Source organism: Vitis vinifera, chromosome 16, assembly GCF_030704535.1.
Source record: "Vitis vinifera cultivar Pinot Noir 40024 chromosome 16, ASM3070453v1".
Lineage (NCBI taxonomy): Eukaryota > Viridiplantae > Streptophyta > Magnoliopsida > Vitales > Vitaceae > Vitis > Vitis vinifera.
In genome coordinates, this window is record NC_081820.1 from 19,807,227 (window position 1) to 19,828,529 (window position 21,303).

Sequence of the window (21,303 nt, forward strand, 5' to 3'; positions counted from 1 at the left end):
TTCTTCAACAGACTTGGTATCTATTTAAGAGAAAACAATTTTGTATACATAAGTTGTTCATAATCAGTTAGGAGAAAGTGCTCCTTCATTTTCAACTTCATCTCATTCCATGTGTCAATAGGTGGTTGGCCAGTTCTATGAACTTGATTTTCAATATTATGCCACCATAGACGTGCTGCTCCTTTCAACTTTGCCTTCACAAAATGAACTTTTCTATTTTTGGGCGTTGCATACCAATCAAAGTAATCTTCCATTGACATAATCCAATCAAGAAAAGCTGTTGGATTTAGTTTTCCATAAAATTCAGCAACTTCAAGACGTACCTTTTTAGTCACATGATCATCTAGCTCAAAAAGTCTGGCCCTTCTTTGAGTCCCCATCATAAAATTGTCTTGTTCTTCGCGTGATTGATTTGGCGATTATCTAAATTGATGACTTTCAATTTCCTCTTCAATTGGTCATTTTTCTTGACTCTTTTCTAATAACTTCATGATCTCATCAAGTTTGCTATTTAGTTGTATTATAACATCTTGATGGGATTGTTGTGTGGTTGAAATTTCCTCTAAGCGTATTGTAGCAACATTTTGATTGCTAGAAGTTTTTTTGGAACTCATGCTTGCATAAGTTGCTCCGCTCCTTAATTGCATATGCCTTCAAGCCAAGAACTTTGGCTCTGATACCAAAATTGATGTAGGACAACCCTATGATGGTTGCTTCTACTCAAGGGTAGGTGGACTAGGGTTTTATTTTTTTGGGTGTAAAGAGAGAAACAAGGAATTAATTTTATGGTAGAGAAAAGTATAAGATAAGAAATAGAAAGAAAGAAGAAACGATGAAGAAAATATAGAAAACCTTAGAGTCTCACTAAGGCCTTCTAGGAGTTTCACCTACAAGAAAATCAATGGAGTCTCACCATTGAGGGTTGCAACCTTGCAATAAAAGAAAATATAATAATATTGATATCAATTCATCCCTTTAATTTACATTGATATTTATAGGTTTTTCTAAGAAATTCAAAGTCTACTACGACTCTAATAACCTATTATGATTCTAATTCTAATTATAACATCCAAAGCCTACTAGGACTCTAATAACCTATCATGACTCAAATTCTAATTATATTATAACTCAACTAGCTAATCCTAATTAGACTCCAACAAATACCAATCTCAATTCAATTCTAATTAATATTAATCCTACTTAAAGTTTACTTAGGTCTTCTATTTCTTCCTTGAATAAACTTTAAAAGGTTTTCCCTCATCATTGTGAGTGTCTTTGTATGTTGGCAATTTTGGGTTAAAATTTCCATTATATACTCACAACCCAGATGCTTCAAATCTTCTATCAAGCTCTTGCCATTTCAAAGATGGTTGCGATTGAAGATAACTAGAATAAATGGTAATTATTTTGAGGTGGTTGATGAATTAAAAAAATTGATTGACCAAGTTTTATATTGCTATATTTTTATTAAAAAAATTAGGGTTGGAAGCTTAAAGAGTGTCAATACCTTTCGTTTTGAACCAATTGGCTAAAGAGTTGATTGCAATAGATTAACTGTTACCTAGAATGTTTTAATCTTATATTAGATTGATCAAATATCAATCACATCATATAACATTTTAGGGGTTAAATACACTTTACCCCTTTAACTTTTTATATGTTTTACACTTTACCCCTAACTTATTCAAGAATATCACTTCAACATCATTTACAAAGTCTTCATAAATTATAAGAAGGATTATTCTTTTTTGCACTTTGGTTTGGACATTGGTTCATATTTGGGTAGAAGCAACTTTGAATTAGTAGCCTTAAAGTAGAATTTCCCAAACACTTTGGAAATATGGCAACCACTAGTTTTGATTTTTGCTTTAAGAAAGATTTTCACATGGTTATAAGTGATTTTTGCATACAATTAGGAAGTATGGTAAATTGAAACTTGAACAATTGGTGTGGTTTTTTTCTTTTCTTTTGTTATAGTAGATGAAGATATTAAAGAAAGCCAAAATTTGTGGTGAACAAGAATTCTTATGAAAACTGATGAGAAAAAGGTATCAAGAACAATATAGGTTGTTATGGGTTGTTAAGAGATTTTCTATTCAACTATGATGGGAGATTCCACCATGGATGTTGCAAAAGCTTTTCAGGTCTTGTGAGCAAAATGATAGAGGTCATGGAAGGTGAGGATGGAAGGGATAATGTGAATGGAGGATCATGCAAAGAGGGGGGGACCTAGTTTCTTATTTAAAATAAAAGAAGGAGACATGTCCCTATCTTATTCAAAGGAGGTTGTGAAAGACATGGTTTCTATAAAAATGGATGATTTAGGTGTGTAGGTTGGGTCCATAAGGAGGTGAGTTCAAATCTGGGTGGCCTCAATTCCTTGGTGTTGTTGCAGTGGAGTGGACGTTAGTAATAAGGACTGAGAATTGTCAAATAGTGAAACCTAGTCTATAGTAGGCTCCAGTATATTAGAAGCCAAGCTAAGAGCGGTAGAGTAATGGGGGTAGTAACAAGGCTAGTAAGTTGAGAGGCTTAAGGCTTAAGTGGATAGGAAGGATTCTGTTAGGTTGAGGCTTGTAGGCTTAGTGAATAAAGTTAATAGCCTAAAGATGGGCTTTAAAAATTTGGATCGAGCCTTGTTCAATGGTGGAGGGTCTAAATCCTCAAGGGCTGTAACGGATGGAAAGACTAGTGAGCTAGGAGCTTCAAAGCCAACTTCAAGAAGCTTTTGGCTATGGCTTCTTCTTTGATACGATGAAGGAGGATGATGCCCATCTATGACATCTTGCTTTGTAGATAAGGCTATTTTGTTAGTCAAGAGGAGCTTGTTGTCTCTTTATGAAGATTAAAATCGTGGAATGTTAAAGGGGTTAATGACAAGGAGAAGCATAAGGTGATTATATCCTTGATAAGAATATAAAAGGCTAATATGGTTTGCTTGGAAAAAAAAACTGAGGTACAAGAGATATCATTACAATTGGTGAAAAGTATAGGTGTAGGAAGATTTCTAGAGTGGAGAGTTGTGGAAGCAATGAAGTCATCTAGTGGTATGGTGGTTTTTTAGGAGAGTAGGGTGTTGACGTTATTAGAAATAAAGGGAGAAAAGACATTTATTATTATTTTTTTTTTGAAAAAAAAAAGTTGTAAAGATGGTTTTACCTAGGTAGCCATTCACTAGAGTGTATAAGCCTGTTCATAGGGGAGATAGATAATTCTTCAACATAATTAAGGTACATTGAAGAATTGTGAGATGATCCTTGGTTTATTAAGGGAGAAGGGGTTTAACATGGTCATATATTTCAAGGAAAATGAAGAATTGATTATAATGTCTTTAGTCTTGAGGAGATTTTTGAAGATTTGAACCCATATGATCTTTACTAAATGGAACACGTTGTAGTTGGTGTGGGGCCATGAACAATTGATCTATCTCAATAATGGGTAGTTTTCTAACATCAAAAGAGTAGGAGAATCATTTTAGTGGGATATTACAACGTGTTTTGTTAAGGTTGGTGTCTAGTCATTACCTATATTGTTACATGAAGGAGAGGAAAGGGGAAAAACTCCCTTTAGATTTCAGAATATGTGGCTTAAAGTGGAGGTTTCAAATACCTAATTAAAAATTAGTGATTGGATAATACATTTAGAGGCTTTAACAATTTTATTTTAGCTTCTAAATTGAAAGGCTTGAAGATGGACTCAAAAGCTTGGAATCTAGAGGTGTTTAGAAATGTGTCGATCATGAAAGTAGAAGCGTTCAATAAGATAGTTTTTAGAATGCTAAGGAGAGAGAAGCTCCTTTGGTTGAGGCTAAAAGAATGGTTTTAGAAGAGTATAGTAAATGGACAAAGCTAGAAGAAACCTCTTACAAGCAAAAGTCAAGAGAGATATGGTAGAAATGAGACAAAAATTGAATATTCTTCCATAAGATGACAAATGTGCATAAAAGAATAAACTTTATGGCTAGAATAAGAGTGAATGAGGTTTGGTTATCTAGTAAGGAAGAGATCAAAGAGTGGGTGACTAAGTCTTATTGAAGTCCTCTTGTGGAGTCCAGATATTAGAAACCTTATAATAATAGGATGTTCATTGTTTCCTTGGGAAGGGAAAAAGCTAAGAGTTTGATGCCTTTTTTAGAGGTGAAAGTTTTCACTATCCTCTCATCTTTGAATGAGGATACAACCCAAGAGCAAGTGAGTTTACTAAGCCTTTTAGTAACTATGTTGGGATTGAAGAGTTAAGTATTAGAAGTCTTTGAGGAATTCTATAAGAAAGGTGTCTTTGAAAGAAGTTTAAATACTACTTTCTTGGTCTTAATATACTTTCTTGGTCTTAGATTGGTAGAGAACCTATACAAGATACTAGCAAAATTGTTAGCAAATAGACTCAAGAAAATGGTAGGTAGAGTGGCTCTAACTCTTAACATACCTTTGTAGAGGAGAGACAAATTCAAGACATTATTTTTATTGTAAATGAGGCCATTGATTCAAGGTTGAAGAGTTGTTCTAATGGAATTTTATGCAATAAGGCCTATGATAATGTAAATTAGGGTTTCTTGCTTGCAACTTTCAGAAAAAATACTTTTTGGCCAAAAGTGAATTGGGTAGATTAAGTGGTGTATCCTTATATCTAGATACTTAGAGCTCTTTAGTGGTACTTTTGCTAACTTCTTTCAAAGTTTTAGAAGGTTGAAGCAGATAAACCCTTTTTTTCCTTATTTATTCTTTATTGAAATAGAGACATTTAGTTGCTTTCTAAAGAAAGTGAGAGACGAGGGATTATCTCATGTTTTAAGGTGAGAGATAGAGGTAACGAGGGAGTGAGAATGTCTCATTTATTGTTTGTTGACGACACTTTGATTTTTTATGAGGCATGCAAAGATCAAATGATATATCTTAGTTGGATTTAATATGGTTTGAGGCAATTTCTAGGTGGAAGGTCAATCCAAAAAAGAGTGAATTAATTTCACTTGGAGGTGTTTGAAATGTGAAAGAACTGGTGCTTGTATTAGGGTATAGAGGTTGGATGCTCCAGTCCACATATCTAGGTCTCCATTTGGGAGATTCCTATAAATCTAGAATAGTTTGGGGGTTAACATTCATATTTTTTTTGTTTTAAACATGGTTCCCTTTAATTGGAGTTAGAGGTTTGCATCAAAACAGTTTCAAATAAGACTTGCAATGTATAAGCAAAAAAATGGGGTGGCTAACTTTGATAAAAAGTATCTTGTCTAGTCTTCCCATTTGTTTCATGTCCCTATTTGTCATTCTAAGAAGGATGAGTTTGAGATTGGAAAAGATTCAGAAGGATTTTTGTAAGAAGAAGTATAACACTTAAGAAAAAACCTCACTTAGTGAATTGGTTGAATGTTTGTTCACACTCCTTAACAAGTGTAGTTAGAGGTTTTCATTAGAAAGAGGTTTCAAAAGTAAAGAAAATGGGGTGGTTAACTTTGATCAAAAGTACCTTGTCTAGTCTTCCCATTTACTTTGTAACCCTATTTGACATTCTAAGAAGAATGATTATGAGATTGGAGATGATTTAAAGGGATTTTTTTTTTAAATGAGAAATGACAACATTTGAGAAGCCTTACTTGGTGAATTGATAGAATGTTTATTTATATAAAAAAAAAAAAAAAAAAGTGAGGTAAGGGTGAATGAGTGGGGTTAGGTGTTTGGGAAAATGCTTTTTGTTGTGCTTATTATATAGAAATACATATGAATATATATAGAACAATTATCTAATAATAGCTTAGAAAATAATGCCTACGATTATGCTATCAAAGATAAATAAAATAAGTAAAAATACTAAGAAAGGAAAAAATCCCAAGAGATTCTATTTATAACTATACAATTGCTACAGCTCATATGAGATGAAAAAATTTTCAATAATCTGCCCACCCAAGTTGGTAGATTTTTCTAATTGGCAAATTTTCCAATACTCCCCTCAAGCTAAGGGAATAAATATTTTTCATTCCTAATTTGCTTAAGATGGTTTGGAATGACTAAGTAGGAAGCCCCTTTGTTAGAATATCAACCAACGTTCTATAGGAATATAAGAAGTACAAATTATCCCATTTTCAAATTTCTCTTTTCTAAAATGTTAGTCCACTTACATGCTTAGTTCGATCATGTTGCACTAGATTGTGTGCAATGTTGATGGATAACTTATTGTCATAATAGAGTTTCACAAGCTTTTTCCATTTGATTCCAAGGTCACTCAGTATTATCTTGATCCAAAGAAACTCACTGATTTTGTATGTTGTAGCCTTGAATTTCGCTTCTATTCTAGACCTTATTACCACTAATTGCTTCTTCCTTCTCCAAGTCACTAAGTTTCCCCTCGAAAACATGCAATACGATGATGTGAATCTTCAATTTGTTATTAACCCAACCCAATTAACATTTGTGTAGGCTTCTAGGATTAAACTCCCTCCGCTTTTGAAATGAATGTCTTGTCCAGGTGAAAACTTTAGGTACTTTAGCACTATAAACACTGCTTCCATGTTAGGCCTTTTATGAGTTAAGTATATCAATTTCCCCACTAGAAGTTGATATCTTTCTTCATTTACCGAAGTGCTTCCTTTTCCTTCATTTAGCTCGTGAGATTTTTCTTTTGAAGTTGTCATTTTGCAACCACTCATTCATGTCTATTTTAGAAGATATAGAATGTATTCTTGTTGTGAGATTACTATTCCTTAGCTAGTTAGTTCCCTTTTCAATTTCTCCATTTTTGTAGGGTCTTTTCTTGTTAAGACTATGTCATCAACAAATACAATAAGGATTGTTACCTTGTTCATTTTTGTTTATTAGAAGAATAAAGTATGATTCCCTTGACTCTAATTGTTTCCCATACTTTTCATTGCCTTCGTAAATTTTCCAAAGCAGGCTCTTGGTGACTTTTTATGTCCATAAAGAGCCTTCTTAAACCTAGACACTTCGTTTTTTTCAAAATTTTCTTCCAACCCCAGTGGCACTTCCATATAGACTTCTTCTTCTAAGTCACCATGTAGAAATACATTCTTGATATTTAGTTGTTACAATGGCCAATCGAGAATAGTGGTTAAGGATAATAGACTCTAAATAGTGTTCATCATGCAAAGGTTCAATGGTAATCAATTCCATAAGTTTGAGTGTACCTCTTTGCTACTAGTCTTGCTTTGGTCTTTCTAGTGTGCCATTAGCCTTAAACTTCAAGGTAAACACCCATTTGCAACTCACTTTCTTTTTTCCCATGAGAAAATCAACAACCTCCATATGTTATTTTTTTACTAGTGCATTCATTTCTTTTATCAATGTTTTCCTCTAATTATCATTTCTAAGTGTCTTTTAAACAGTTTTTAGTATTTATAAAATTTGGTTTTGAGACAAAGTCTTGGTAAGAAGGTGATAGCTTTTCAAGGGAAACAAAATGGCTCAAAGGGTGCTAAGTATATTATCTTTTTTCTTTCCTAAGGTTAATAGACAAATCAAGATTATTAAGGCTAAGAAAATCATTGTCTATTGTTTGTACATTAGGATCAATAGTATTAATATCATTTTTTGGCTGAATGATTGAGACATATGGAGTTTCTAGGGCCAGTTGCTTCCTCCTTGAATAGACCTTGAGTGGCACTTGAAGATCCTCCATCTCTGACCTTTGCAGATAGGATTCAAATATGAATTTTTTATTGGTAACTTAGGGATAAATTTTGGTACAATTTCGAAGGCATTCTTTGGGGCAATTTCTTGGGTATTTTCTAAAGTAACTGTTGTAGAAAAATCTATCATGACCAATGCAATGATTGAGGCATTTTCTAAAGTGATTGCTATGGAAAAATCTGATCCCTTAGTTTAGACAGTTTTGGTGGAGCTCTCTAGGATAGGAAGAGTAGGTGGGCTAGGAAAGAATTCTTTATCTTTTACAAAAGGTTCCCCCTAAAGATAAAAATTAGGATAAAAAAATGGTTATTTTTTATTGAAGGATGCATCCATAGTGACAAAAATCCTTTTAGGAGCTTGGTGATAGCACTTGTAACTTTTTTTTGTAGGAGAAAAACCAACAAAGATACATTTAATGCCTCTTAGGTCAAGCTTACTTCTTTGGTGAGCATGGATATATACAAAGGCTACACACGCAAAGATCCTTGGGGAAAATGATCAAAATTGTCAAATTTTGGAAAAAAAAATATATAAAGTGTTTCAATAGGGCTAACATAGTTAAGAATTTGAGAGGGTAACTTATTTATGAGGTATATAGTAGTTAGGACAACCTCTCCCTAAAATGACTTTAAAACATTCATTGGAAAAATCAAAGCTTTAGTGATCTCCATTAGATGTCTACTTTTAAGCTCAACTACCCCATTTTGTTAGGGAGTATCATTACAAGAGGATAATGAATGATTCCTTTTTTTTGGAGATAAGGCGTAAGATATTGATTGAAGCTCTATTTTATTATCGGACCTTATTCTTAGGACTTGATCATCAAACTGATTTTTAGTATGTTATAAAAAATATAGAAGATTGTGCTAACCTCAACTTTTGTTTCATGATATATACCCAAGTAAATTGAGTGCAATCATTAACAAACAAAACAATCTGGCTTACCACAAAAATCTTATGAACATTAGCAGATTTTCAAACATCTGTATGAATCAAACTAAATGGAACAAAACTTTTGTCATTATTTAAAAGAAAAGACACAAAATAATGTTTAGCATACTTACAAACATCATAATGGAAGTTTTGAACATTTAGTTTTTCAAACATATTAGGAAATGTTTTTTTCAACAATAAATAAGAAGGATGACAAATAAGAAAATGGAATAGCCATATTTGTTCCTAGGCTAGAGTAGGATGTTTTGATAAGTAGGTATGAGGAGTAGGATAACCAAGTCTGCTTTTTTGTTTTCCTTATTGGACCTTGTTAAGACTCATGTAGAAGGTTTGCCTTTGTCTTAGGTTGATTTGGTAGATTGGTTAAGAGCCAAGTAGTTGTGAGTAGGTGGTTTTGTTCTCTGCACTTCTTTTCCTTTATCTTTTGCTTGACTTTCTTTGTATATTCCTAGTGTACGTTGGCAAGTTCCAGTCTTTCTTTATTATGTATTATTATTTGCATACTAATCAAGACAAAAAAATGTCATGTCACTTTTAGCCTTAAAGAGATATAGTTCCCCTATTCTCTAGCATGCCTAATCACTTTCCTCGTAAGAAGGTCCTAAAAAAGCATTCAGATTGTGTAAAGTTGGCTTAGCAATTTAGGTCCTTAATAATTTGAGGAATAGACAACAAATTTACTAATATTTTTTAACATGTAAAATGTTAGGGCATTGAGTCTTGTTTATTGTTGATAATTTTGTTTCAATTAATGTTTGACCATAAAAGTCTTTTTAAATAATGACTTGATCTCCATTGAAGATCAAGGATTGTTTTTCATCTAATTGGAAAATCACAAGTACGTCTAAAAATGTTTGACTTGTGGCATATAAGGCTTATTTGAGGGATAAAGGGTTCGGTATCATTTTTAGACTTAAAATGTTTTTAAAATGATTTTTCAACAAGCATGGGTTGCTCAAGTGATTAATCCCTCTCAAGCGGCCTAAGTCCTCTCATGTAATCAAGTCAATCCTGTCGAGTTTAGAAACGTATTTTGGATGAATTTCATTCAAACTCTAATATCGGGACTCTTTTGGGTTATGTCTATATATACCTCTCTAATAATCCCTTGAGGGTTAGAGATTCGAGCTAACAAATTAGAAATTGTAGAGATTTAAGAGTTTAGAGACCTCTTATTCTTTAGAGGGACTCTTTGAGAGAAAGCCTTATTGCCACATCCTTCCCGATCTCTCATTCAAGGATTTAGATATTTGAATTGTTGGTTGAAGACCTAAATCCTTTCAGAAGGAATGAAGGATCTACTAGGGAGCAATAGGGAGTTGTTGCATCGCAAATGTGGATTAAGTTGTAGGTGCTAGAGAGTAAGTCTTTAGGTTAAAGCAATCAGGTAAATTAATGTAACTTGATTTCGAATCGTAGATTTAGATTGGTAAGTCTTATACCTCGTGGTTTTTTTTATCTTTACAAGTTTGTAGGAGTTTTCCACGTAAAAAATCATAAGTCTCATTGTCTATTTCTTTATACTTGATATATGTTTAAAGTGCTTAGATTAGGTTAATTTGATTAATCTTAATATATTGCAGGGTTTTCCTAAAAAGTGTATATCTATTTATTCCTGCTTATTTTCTAGTTGATGACTTTTAATATCTCAGTTTGATTGGTTAATTGGTTATTTTGTTAGTTGATTTGTTATCTTGGTGGTTGTGGTGGTTATACCCATAACCCATTATTGATTAATTTGTTGAGCTTATTATTAAGTTTGTTAAGTTGGTTATTCCGATGGTTATTATTATTGTCCCTAACATATCTCAACATATGTTGTTAATCTTTGAATATCAATTAACCATAAAAATCAATTTCTTATTTGGGCCATAATCTTGAAACAAAGTTTAGACATATTTTATAAATAATTTATTTAAAATTTTTTAAATCACAAATTGACCCCCTCTCTAGGTTCCCTATTGGACTTTCGATTATTATTCAAGTGTTATTTGAGTAATACCCATTTTTCATAAGACATTTCTTAAGGTTAGAGAAAATGTTAAGGAAGACATCTCATTGACCAACCATAGTTACTAAGGTACCATTGGCAATTTTGATCTTTTGATTTTTTGAGCACGAAACATAACTAGAAAAGACTTTTAAAGAATTGATTATACGGTTTGAAGCCCTTGAATCAATAATCCAAGAAGTGGAAAACTAAATCTTAAAGGCATTTAAAGAGAATGAATACTTACATGTTTGAGCAAAATGACATGTCCCTCGAGTTTTCCTAGCTTAGAAATGAATTGTTTAAGTTTGGCAATTTCCTCTTTATTGGGCTTCATTTCTTAGCCAAGGCTTTCTTCCCACTATTTTCCTCAATTTTTTCAGCGAGATTGCCTTGTGATTTATAGCCAAAATTTTCCCCTCTACATTCCCCTTAAAGAAATTTAGGGGCTAGCCATGGAGCTTCCAATATGTTTCCCTTGTGAGCTTATTTTTCTTGCAATAGTTGCACCATAAAAAGTCTTTTTCACTTGTTTTCTTACCTTGAAGCCCTTGAATTGATTATACGGTTTGAAGCCCTTGAATCAATAATCCAAGAAGTGGAAAACTAAATCTTAAAGGCATTTAAAGAGAATGAATACTTACATGTTTGAGCAAAATGACATGTCCCTCGAGTTTTCCTAGCTTAGAAATGAATTGTTTAAGTTTGGCAATTTCCTCTTTATTGGGCTTCATTTCTTAGCCAAGTCTTTCTTCCCACTATTTTCCTCAATTTTTTCAGCAAGATTGCCTTGTGATTTATAGCCAAAATTTTCCCCTCTACATTCCCCTTAAAGAAATTTAGGGGCTAGCCATGGAGCTTCCAATATGTTTCCCTTGTGAGCTTATTTTTCTTGCAATAGTTGCACCATAAAATGTTTTTTTCACTTGTTTTCTTACCTTCATTTCTACCAAAGTTTGCAACATTAGTTGTAGTACTTCCTTCATTTCCACTTGGTTTTGAGATGGCTAAAGTAGATTTGTCCATGGTGCTTTTCTAACATTACATTTCTCCTTCTTTCTTCTCCTCTAATGATTGCAAAGGCTTCGTTTAGAGATGGTTGTGCCTCTTTTCTAATAATTTGGACCTTTACTTGATCCAATTCCATAGTCAAACCCGCTAAGAAATCATACACCCTCTCTTGTTCAATGAATTCTTAATGCATTATTGCATCTATCTGCACTTCATTCTTAAATTTTGACATTAATCAAGTTCAAGCCAAAGACTTCTAATTACATTGTAGTACTCAGTTACAAAAATAATGCCTTTTTTGGTATTGTGAATCCTTGTCTTTAGTTCAAACATTAGGCTACATCCCTTACCTTAGAATAGGTATGACACACAGGCTCCCAGAATTCCTTGGCTATTGAGAAGAACATGCATGTGTGGCTTATCTCTAGCTACATAGAATTCCAACACCATGACATGATTTGAGTCTTCTTTCTCCCATACAACAAACCTTGGATCATCCTTGATCACCATGGATCTAATGAGATAGCTCAACTTCCCTTTGCCCTTAATATAGGTCTTCACCTACTATTACACTAAATAATTTCCCCCGTTGAGTTTGAAGGATCCTACTATATTATGAAATTTAATGAGTGGTGTTGGCTATTGGATTGTGCTTGGCTCGATATCGAGGAATCAACTGTTGAAGTGTTTGACATTATGAGGGGAAGAAATGGTGTGAAGGTCACAAAAAAAAAAAAAAAGAGGCAATGGAAGCCTAACCTGAAGTGGTAGTAATTTCTAACAAAAGGTTAGATACTAATGGGATATATTCTAAAAAAATTCTTGGTAATGAAGGCACAGGACATTGAGAATGCTAATGATTATGACAGAAAATTCTAGCTTTGATACTATGCTTTATTCAGATTTAGAAGCATTTGTAAAAATACCTTTTGTTGCATTTATTGTAGAAAAATACATATGAATATATACAGAATAATTGTCTAAAAATAGCCTAGGAAATAATGCCTAAGATTATGCTATCAAAGATAAATAAAATAAGTGATGAATGCTAAGAAAGGAAAAAATCCTAAGGGATTCTTTGTGCAATTATACAGTTACTGCAGCTCATATGGGCTGGAAATATCTTCAATAATCTATCACCCAAGTTGACAGATTTTCTAATATTTGGCGTTCATATTTTTTCATTTTAAACTTGGGTCCCTTAACAAGTGAGTTTTAGGCTTGCGTTAGAAAGAGAATCTCTTGGGAAAGATGTTATCATAGGTAAGTTTAGGGAAGAAAGGAGGGATGATGTTTTATGAAGGTAAGGGGACACTATGATGTAAGGTTGTAGAAGGCAATAAGGAGGGTGGGGAGTTTTCAAAAGTAATTTATTTATTTATGGTATGCAAGAGAAGAAGAAATTTTTTGAAAGGATTCACCTTTGAGTGCTTCTTTCTCATGGTTGTATGTTATAGCTACTTGAAAGGATGCTTGGGTGGTAGTATGGGAGCATATCAATGCGAGGGACATTAGACTCCATGTTTCTTAAGTTACAACTCCATGACTAGGAGTGTTATATATTTATATATAATCATTATCTTATAACTAATAGATAAAGGAAAGAGATGATTGTGATTGGTGGATAAAGAAGACGAAGAAAAAGAATGGGTAGGCATTAACACTGATTAGGAGGTGATAGAGCAATTAGATATGACGAGAATTTCTTGTAAGATCCTAGTAATGAATGGTATCAATAGCATTGATTATCATGAGAGAGCTCTCAATTGTGAGGGAGAAAAAGAGAAACTAAATTATAAACTATTGAAAATGACAAGCAATTAAGTTTTTATTATGAATTTTATTCTTTTCTTATTATTATATTTTTAAATGATTTTATTCACATATTTTTCTAATTTATTGATTATTTTTTTCCTAAATTGAGTGCTACACTTCGTTCCACCTGAAGACTAGCACCTCCCCTCATTTTCTTACACCACCTCAAAGTTGCTTTTAGTCTTTTAAAATATCGAGTATAGTAGCTTTTCTATTAGAACTGCCATATATATAAACATCCAAAAAACGATAATGCCCCTTTCAGCAGTTAAAAATGCAAACATCATAGAAAGTCAGGTGAATGCATTGTCATTAATCATGCAAAACCAGTTTTTGTATTCTATAGAAAAATAGTTTGGCTTCCTCTTTTAAAAATTATATGAGCTTTTTATTATGAATGTTAAGAATGTTATAAAACCTTTTTTGCTACTTTCCCTATGTTATGTAACTGTTGATCAAGTGAAAGTCATACACAATGTGAACATTCCCCCAATGTATAGAATTGAAATTATTGATCTTTTTAGTTGTGTGAGAACATATGCATCTAACTTAAGAGGGTTTAAAATATTTTGACTTGGGGAGGAATGCATTAGACACTGTGTATCATGCTTTTGATATCACATATGGTAATGTTCATTTCCAACAAAAGAAAAGTCATTTATGGGTATTATAGGGGGTTCATGTAGATCCAACAATGTAGTCCTTGTTCTTGATCTACACAATTAAAGATCAACTGAATGTTTGTTTTCTTTCTGCCAAACCAAGATATATTTTTAACCTTTTAGTGACAAATAATAAAGTACACAAATCCTTTCGTTCAAATCTATTTAATTCACAAGAAGGTAGGCTTCATGGTTATTCAAAACCAAATAATCAAGTCACAAATATTGGTTTATGTAATTTGAAATATCAGGCCACTCTCCATCTCGTTTATTGGGCAAAGAAGTGAAGAAATAGATTCATTATTGCAATCAAATCAATTATAGAATGAGAGAAAGAACTGATGCCACATTCAGATTTCAGATTGAAATACATACAAATGGTTTTTCCATATAAATCATATTGAACTTGGGATATCTTAAACCATCAACTGAATATTGACCCATAATTAGAGGCTGTATGTGCATTTATCAATCATCATAAAGTAGAAAGCTTCTTATATATTGAGATAGTAATTATTCATCAAATAGGATTCTGCTCATTGTTAATCAGTAGGCTTATTCAACAACAAAGTTTTATGTAGATATCCCTATTTTAAGAAAGAAAATAAGTTGTACTTGGAAACAAAAAGATAAGCAGCACACTAGTGGTTTGCAGATGGGCTGAAGCCTTGAAGTCTTTAGCTGTTGTGAATCCGCCCCTGCCCCCCCCCCAGCATTTTGAAAGAATACCTACATTCTGTGGCAAGAAGGGGAAGAAGGAAGAAGGCTCCACTGGGTTAGGTGGCCTACAGTTTGCATTGTAATGTGGAGAGGCTGGTTATTAGAAACTAGTTTGTCCTTAATAAAAAGCCTTATTACGAGAGTAGCTCTTAAGGTTCACTGTTGAAAGTGGAATTGAGGAAGTGGGTGAATGAGAAGTTTGGGGAATTTGGAAAAAGGTGGTGCAATAGGGTAGGCTGTGGCATGTTAGGTTGTGAGCTTTGGCAAGGCATACAAAAAGGCTGGGAAGTGTTGAATAGTGTGGGAAAGGCTTCTCAAATGATCAGTTTTTAGGTCTTTTTTCCTTGACTTCAGATAAAGTGGCCAACTTTGCTAACTACAAGAGCTTAATGAGTTACTTTTTTATCATTGGAACTTTTTTTTCTCTTTAGAAGCCTAAGATGATGGTGTATTTTTTCACTTGCATTCACAGCTTTTCTTCAAGGATTCACTCCCGAGTGGTCGAGGGAGCCAAAGGGGTGATTTTGAGTCTTTCTAATTGATTCTCATTCCTAAGCCTTCATCTTTTTCTTTTCCATCATCATTGTTTTGGTGGAGCTCCTACAAAGGTGAGACCTTCTTTTTTCCTCTTTTGCTTGGGAACCAATTTGTGGAAAGATTCTCACCATTGATCAGCCAATACAAAGGAGACTGAAAAATTGTGTTGTTTATGTGGGAAGCAAAAGGAGCTAGCTAATAATATTCTCCTTCATTGAGATTTCTAGTACCCTACAGGTCCTAACTTTTCTTGGTTTTTAACATCTATTGTGCATTGCCCTTCTCTATAGTAGAAGATCTAGTTTGTTGACACCGTTGTATGTAAGGACAAGACAAAGAACATTTTATCTGCTCCCACATATCCTGTTCTAGTGCATGGGGTGAAAAGAATACGAGGAGATGTCAAGTTTAAATCTCAAAAGCCATTAGATTACATCCCTTTCAATGCATTAAGGAGAGAAATTTATCTTTGACTTTTTTTAGTGGTGGCTTGGTTGGCTGGCCATAGCTTTTCCTCTTGTTTCTTTCTTTCTAAGTGTTTCCTTGAATACTTATCACGTACCAGGGTTCATCCTATTAATGTTTTTCTTTTCATGACTTAATTTAGTTTAAGATCTAAATAGAAGAACTAACACATGATAGTCTAGAAGAATATCATGTGTGCAAATTATATGAAAGGCTTGTGATTACAAACTCAGGAACCTGAGAAAATGAGCTTCTAATTACTTGATTCCTCCATCCATGGATGGGAATCATCCACAAGCTAGATGACTGCCCACTCCACTCTATATGGAGCCATAAGCATTTCAATATGAAAGTAACTCCCTTCCAAAAATTATGCTTTCATTCTTCCAAACACAGATGAATAGGATAATTCAAAAACCAAACATTGGATAGAGAAGAAAGAATCAGTCATCACTTAGAAAATCAACTAACACGGTTAGTCGCTTATGTCTTCATTCTCAATTTGCTTCCATCTTGACAACTGATTGCTAGACCTTAGTGGTCACATGACCATATTGGTTGATCCTCTTTCACCTTGTAAAGAACTTGTTATTGAGTGGGATCTTGATAATTCTAGTTACAATATTTCTTGATTCTCCCAGAATCCTTTAACCCAAGTGTTGTCTTTGAATTTATGCTTAAGTTTCCCTCAAACAAGATTTTATTATAGATGCCTCAATGAGTAGTAACCTAGTATGAACTTCCAAGTTTTCCGTCTTCATTATGCTGTCCATCTACTCAATCAAACAAGAATTCACAAAGTAATATTTGGTCAGCCTTCCAAAGAGTTGTAAAAGAAAGAGTTGAAGCAGGTGGACTCAAAAAAATCATCTGGAGATAACGTAATAATAATTCATTTGTTTACTTGGAAGCATGCCTTTGAAAGGATTAACAGTAACTAGGTTCTCTATGAAGGTTATGGCAAAGTTTTCTTTTATTTGTTCCTCTTCTTACAAACCTTAGGTAAGGATTAACATAACTAAGTACTCTATGAAGTCTGTTGCCAAACTGTTCTTTTATTTGCTTTTCTTCTTCCCAGAACTCGAAAAGACGGGTTTCATTTGATCGTTCAGGGGTTTTAATTAGAAAAAAATGGATAGACTTCTCCAATGAACTGAGAACTCTGCAATAAGCAGTGTGGATATGAATAGTCTGAAGCTTGGATATAGATTTGGCTGGAAAAAGACAGCTTAATGCAGTTTGAATATTGATTAATAAAATTTGTTAGAGATGACTTTACTTTGTTATATTTAGTTAAAAGCTACTTATCAGTTATTAGGTATTCATCCTTTGGGGTATATACTTTTGTAATCCTAGATAATAATATAAATAGATGAGAAGGTATAACAAGGAGATGAAGTTAGACAAACACCACCTTCAACTTTCTTTTTCTCATTTCTCCTTCCTCTTCTTTCTCCTAGCATGCCTAATCTCACAAGTTTTTACTTAGAGCTTGATAATAAAGAATTAGTGAATACATGATCACTCCTAATAGAACATGACAATAAAGTAATCTCTAAGGGATAGAAAAGGATAATGAACTAATTGGATGGACTGACAAAGAAGGATTACTACATAAGAACCAAGGGATTATAGGTTTTTAACTTGGGGACCGCACACTGGTGTCTTGAAAACTGTAGGAGTATACGATTATGATTATCAAACATGGTTCCTACAATAGACACTGACTATAGGCCTTGTTGAAAACTTTTCCTATGAGTTGTCTGTACCAACAGCCTTAGACATGGCAGGAATACATGAGAAGCTATATGTGATCTTTAGTCATAAATTATGCTGACCCTTTCTAAAATTATGTGAATGCATCCAATTTTTTTTATTGTAGTAGTATATGTTATTTATTTATTTATTTATTTTTTAGAATGATGTCCTAATCTACAATAAACTCTTGAACTCGTCAATAGATAGATAGATAGAGAGAAGTAACTATTGCAGATGAAAAGAGAGTGATTGGCTATTTATGACTTCATTGCAAGGATGCTCAAGATGGGTAATCATTTGGAATGCTGAGAAAGTAAAGAAGTTAAAGAGTAAAATGAGAAATTAAGAACTTTCCAATTAATCTTGAAGATGATTAAGAAGCTTAAAGCAGGAACATATACTTATATATCATTTCAAAGAAAATATTGGAAAACAATTCATGGTGAGACGAATTAAATGTCTTATTCATGTCTTGAGGTTGATACCGATTTTCTAACTTTCCATTCTTTCTGCATTTCTAATACATTTGAATTCATTACTCAAGTTCAAGGAAAAGTTTTCACTGTGTGATTTACAAATAATGTGGTTGCAGTAATAACACTAGAAAGGTAAACATAAAAGATTACAAAAAAAAAAAAAATGCAGAACACTTTCTATAACTGAAGACAGAAAACATTCAAATTTGATTTTAGTAGACTGTGATTTGATGTGGGTTTTGCACCAACAGATTGCTTTAAGTCATAAGAAAATCTATAGATGGACATGTGGACTTGCAAGGCAACAAGATTTCGACTCAACGGTAGTTGGACAATGTTAACATGTTATACGAAAGAGATTACTAGGATGAAGATTGGGGGTGACAGAGACTATAGGAATTCAGAAAAGGTCATAAATAGAATAGAAAACTATGTTATTTGTTCTCTTGGATCCTTCCCTGATAACTGACAGAAAACTACCTTATCTTTGATCAATCTATTTCTTATTTTTAAAAGCTCTTCAATCTTATTTCCACCAAATTATCCAAAAAATGCAAAAAGGAGTGGCTCTCCATACCTTCTTCCCTTTCTTCCCATACAAAAGAGTCATGTCAACTTAATAGAGAATCTGTCACCGAAGAAAGGATCACCCAAACTACACTAAATAGGGAAAACAATAGTTGCTAATGAATCTTTGCTTTGGTATAGTAAAGTAGAATGATCAATAGACTCCCCCTAAAGTTTATAAAGAAAATGTTTATTTGCTAGCTGCCACCCTTTTTTCTAGAGCTAATTTGATATCAAAACTTTTTCTTAATTGACTTTCAGAGAAAAATGCATGTTTTGGACGGGACCCATGAATTCCAAGAATTCCAAATAATGTTTGTTAGAAAGGGGATTAGCCTCTTGGGTTCCAAAACTGAATAGAAAAAAAGGAGAAAGGGAGAAATTATATGCCTTCCATATATCCTAAAAGATTATAAAAGAAATAAATTTAAAGGTGTAGTGTACTTCGAATCTAATATAATGCGAAATATTTTAAGCTCTTTTAATATATTCTCTATTTTACCTATCAAAAAAAATCTAACGCGAAAATAATCAACCACCTAGTAGTCATAACCTAAGAGAACATCTTAAACCATCAAGCAGACTAATCAAAACAAGTGATATCAAGATGAACTTTTGAGGATGAATATAACGAGGTCTTATTGCATTAGTTTTTTTCTTTTTTTATTTTTTAATTCAAATTCAAATATATTTACTTGGCAGTTTCCTGTCCAAATCACATCAAGATGAACTTTAAAGGAGTAGGGAAGGCTACTCTAGGAATTCAGATTACGGTCAGTCAAAAGAGATGGCAATGGTGCTGTCATGTGAAATTGAACAGCTCTCTTCTACGCATAAAAGAAGAAACCTTTTGCAGCAGCAGAAACTCCTCTGCATGACCATAACTTTGTCCAACCATTGTCTCTTTTCAAGTCATCACATCAAACAAAAAGTGATTCTCTTAACATGATTAGATGGGCAAATAGTAATAACAAGGAACCTCGAAGCAACTCGATATATATTAAGCACAAATTCATCGTGTAGAGAGGGAAGGGACTCATTTAGCTAACCACCAGGGTAACTTGGGTCTTAGGCTGCATCATAGTCGGTGGATAGGAGATCCTTCGACAAGACAACGGTTGACTTTTAGAGATGGTTTACTAGAGCACTAAGAAGGGAAAATCATAAAATTCCTCAGGCCCAAAAGTTGCAATAGAAGTGGCATGTAAACGGATACCTTAACTCTTTTGATGCACTTATGCAAGGCATTTCATCAAACACCTAACTCCAAAAATACATTATCATTACTACACTAATGAACTCTAGCAATTATGATTCTAAAATTATATTATTACTGGACATTTTTCTTGCTCCCTAAACCCATTTTGCAGTTAGGTTCACTTTTGCATTTCGTCCTTGATCTATCAAGCTCAGAGCTAAACCTTTTCCATAATATATCCTAGTGCTCTTGCTAGTTGCCACTCTTCTAACCATGTAGTCATCTCAGTATTTACTGTTGCGTTGGGGAACAAAAGTCACTAAGAAACAACTTAGAGCACAGACGTATTAAAAATATAGAAGAAAGAAAGAAAGAAACAAAAGAAACAAAAAAACTCACAAATTTGTTGAACTAAAAACATTAAATATACCATTTGTTATACAAGGATACACATACAATAATAAAGCAAAAACAAATATGTATATACATGAACAACATTAGTTATAAAAATGCACTTACCAAAAGGATAGCACATCAATTTGTTCAGAGGGTAATGAAACCCTATGGCATTGAAACTGTTGTCTTTGTACTAATTCTGACCTTATAAGTCCAAAATGTAGTAGTTCTTTAGCTTTTTCTCTTTGATCTTTTAGTAAGTACTTGCATTCATCTAAATTAACTCTAGCATATACAAAATAAACACTTGAGAAAATAGAAACTTGCAGCAAAATCTGGTATCATTAGTAGCTATAATCCTTTTTCATCTTATGTTTCTTGACATAATTTTTTTTTTTCTATCTTATAATTTATGCAAATTAAGTTCTGGAGTATTATGGTTTTCACAATAATTCATGAAGGCACCCAACTCTCTAGACACAAGTGGGCATGGGACAACACACCACACACACAGTGAAGAAGTGACCTCCTTTAGTACTATGATAACATGCACATGTAAATATATCATTCAATAGACAAAATAGTACTTGAAATGGGTGCTTTAATCTGTAAGAAAAATTAAAAAGGAGTACACATGCTTTTTTGCACTGCTGTAAAATGTCCATGATGACATGAAAAAATGGAGTACGAACATGAAACTATCAAATCCTCCCTAAGAAATTTCAAATGGTGCTAATGTTAACTAGTGAAATTAAGAGATTAGCCAACAACTAAGGGACAAAAAAGAAAAAACAATAAAAGAGAAAGAGAAAAGATAATAGAATAGAGTTGTATTTGACTTGAGAATCCTAGGAATGGAAGTAATTATAGAAGAAAAGAAAAGAGATCATGAACCCATGGCTAATTTCCAGCTTTGCAATCCAAAGACTAAAAACGGTTGGTCAAGTTCTTGACCAATATCTTTTTAAGCAATAGTACAGAAGTACAAACCCTAGATAAGATGAAGGAGCCCGGAGGGTACGTAAGTTTTGGAAATGAAATGATGTAGTCAGAAGCCTAGAATTTGGGTGCCTTTTCAGCATTAAATAAACACAAACAAGGTAATTCAGAAACATCA

At 33.3% G+C, this 21,303-nt stretch overlaps 1 protein-coding gene across 8 annotated transcripts in view; it reads right to left on the bottom strand.

Annotated features, from left to right (window-relative positions):
- Positions 1 to 21,303, bottom strand: part of LOC100268115 (MADS-box protein AGL42) — a 38,181-nt gene that overhangs the window by 15,387 nt on the left and 1,491 nt on the right. The window lies entirely within an intron of this gene.